Source organism: Callorhinus ursinus, unplaced genomic scaffold (assembly GCF_003265705.2).
Source record: "Callorhinus ursinus isolate GAN/ISIS: 27379988/994484 unplaced genomic scaffold, GSC_fseal_2.0 scaffold7, whole genome shotgun sequence".
In the NCBI taxonomy this organism is placed as follows: Eukaryota; Metazoa; Chordata; class Mammalia; order Carnivora; family Otariidae; genus Callorhinus; species Callorhinus ursinus.
The window spans coordinates 15,794,859-15,798,009 of record NW_027397069.1 but is presented as its reverse complement, the minus strand read 5'-3'; positions in this window follow the sequence as shown (position 1 = coordinate 15,798,009).

The following is a 3,151-nucleotide window of genomic DNA, read 5'->3' as shown; positions in this document are numbered from 1 at the left end:
AATTCTTTATAATGTATAAAATATAAAATTTTATAAAATAAGAAAAAAATAAACAATTTGAACAAAACAAGACATTGTAGAAAAATATCATCTAAGATCATACACCCTAAGCCAAAATCAGTTATAAGTTAGTAGCTATGCATTGGAAACTGAGAAATTTTAAGAATTAAATAATGAGGAATCTGTATTCACATTTCTCTGAACTAATGATCATGCAGTTTCAAATAGAAGAGTAATACATGCTGTAATCAGAAATCTTAATTCAGTATTTGAAGTCATTGACATTTAAACATTTTGAACCAACTAAATACAGCCTATTCGTAAGACAATTACTCTATAACAAAGCGCCCTGCTTGGGTCAGAACTGAGGTACTGTTCCCGTTGAGTGGTGTTAGGCAACACTGCCCCCTAGAGGTTTTCTGAATATTCCCAGTGGACAAGGTTCCTACCTATTAAAGGCTGAAGAAATTTCTTAACTGCTCAATAGTGTTAAGGAACATAGCAAATGGGTACAGTGCCACTTCATTTCAAGTGACATGTATGAGATCTGAGAAACCTATGTAAAAAGAAATGGAAATCCATCAACAACTGGAGTGCAGACATACTAACAAGTCTGTGGTCCTAAGAGCTCTGGGTGAAGGTGGGGTCAGGTTTGAACACCAGAGGAAGGGGTTCCTGCATTGTGCAAAACTGGCCTTGGAAATCACTCCACCCCATCACTCTCTGTAAAGACTGCACTCTGCAGGGATGAAGACTGTTCCATAAAGGAAAAGGTTGCCTAGCCATCCCATCAGGATTTGTAACTGATGCTGCAACTTTGCCAGAAGGGCCAGATTATCAGAATGTGGAAGGTGACTATCAGTTATCAAGAGCGAAGAGTATCAGAGACCAGTGATAGAAAAGAGGGTGATTGTCATTCAGGAAGGGCTTGGAGAGGAGCGGAGGTGCACCATGGAGGAGGCTTGTAGAATCGCAGCAACGACTTTGTAACGGTTTTATAAACAGATGGTGATTTCCCAGGAATTCTGTTTGGTGAGTCCAGGAGAATACGGATTCTTGCTACATAAAAGAGACACGGCTCAAAATGCTGAATTTGGGATAATACATAAAGTTATGGGAGACGTCTGTACCTCCTAATCAGTGGAGGAAAGGGAGGAAGTTATCTAGCCTTTCAGAAGTATTACCAGAATTATTATATATTTCATTTTTTATAAAAATGAGGGAGAAAAAATAAACCTATGAAATAAAGCTATGGTGTATTTGAAATAAAGATAATTCTTCAGCTAAATGGTGAAAACTTGACATCGTATCTCAGCATTTGTGGCCAGGAACTCCATTTTCTCTTTAAAACAAATAGTTGATTTATCAATGTCTACAGTTATCCAGTCTTATTTTTTGTAAAGGTCAAATGTTGTCCTAAAAATTACTTCACCTAGATGATCAAGCTTTACATCAACAGCGATGTCATGTTTCTGATAATATGTACCCGTAATAAGGTATGATGAAAAACTTATATTGAAATAAAATTACTAGAACAGAATAGGAGGTTACTGAATTAAGAAAATGGCTATTGTTGAACAGTGACAAATGCCAGAGAGGAAAAATAATATAAATTAAGAATTAATATATGTTTCATCATAGCAAACCATGTTAATTGGGGAATTAAAGAGTCCAAACTTAAGACTCACTGTGAAAATTTAAATTAATATTCAGTTTCAGTCTTAGCTAAATGTATTGGCTTTCTGAAAAATCACAATATCAGAATTTTGGAAGAAGATACTTTTGAAACTATGCCTTACTTTGAAAGACCTCTGAGAAAATAGTGCATTAAGAAAGAAACCAGTGTGTTGTGCAAACTTCTCTGCCATACTTAATTAGGAACACTTTTATTTTCCCAGATGAGGATTCTTCAATTTGAAGGTGTTTTTGGTTGCTTAGGATCCTTTGAATACAACTTGTGTTCTTCAACACATGAATGTTTTGGTTCTCTGTGCTGGGAAGATGGAGATAATTTCGATTAGTATTTAAGACAAAGTCTTTCACTAACAATGTGAAACTTTGAGCATCTATTTTATTTGGTTAAATGTGATTGGTTAAATAATTCTTTATAGGAAAAAAGAAAGCTGAAGTTCAAATGCCTGCAAGAGAGTGGAAAACAGATACAGAGCCACTGCTATTGAAAAATCCTAGAAAAATCTAAAAAAATTCAAATCGCTCTAAATCTGGGGTCTCTTTTGTCACTGAAAACAAGAAGACTTATTGAATTCTTTTATAAAAAAAATGTAAACTTTGTTCTATTACTGAAGCCCTGGCTGAAGGCAGGGCTGCAGGGAATTAGGGAGAATTCAGCATGTAGAATTGCACTTTCTTTTCCACTTTCCAGTAGTTCTTCTAATTCAAGGAGTTACCAGGTGCAGCTGAGGTTGACAGAGATATTAATGAAAACTTAGAAGTAAGTGACAGTTGATTTACTGAAGGATAAAACTCCCAGATCCCTTCCAATATTTTATTCCCTATTCATGGTCGTCAAATTTACACACCCCAAGTATGAGATTAGAAAATTCCTTGTTTCAGAAATCTTCTCTAAAGGAAGAGAGCTTTAAAAGAATACTGATAGTAGGGGCTCAAAATCCAGAAGTTGGAAGTTACTGTTCCCACAGAAATGGAAGTGGCTGGTGTCTTCCCAATAACACCACACAAAGTCCCACCAGTTGAAACAATCTCTATAGGTACACAAGGTTTATTTGGTTTCTTGGTTTTAGTAATTTGGAACAAAATGATTTATGTATTTTAAATTTTATTAAGTTTTTTTAAAGGTTTATTTATTTAAGAGAGAGAGGAAGAGAGTGAGTTGGGGGAGGGTTAGAGGGAGAGGGAGAGAGAGAGAATCCTCAAGCAGACTCAGGGCTTGATCCCAGGACGCTGAGATCATGACCGGAGCTGAAATCAAGAGTCGGCTGATTAACCGACTAGATGCGCCCCTATTAAGTTTTTTATTTTAATTCAAGTATAGTTAACATACAGTGGTATATTAGTTTCAGGTGTAGAATATGGTGATTCAACTGTTCTGTATATTAGTCAGTGTTCATCATGGTAAGTGAACAAAATATTTTAATTATCCTAAGGGTCAGAAAATTGTGCCAGGGGAATG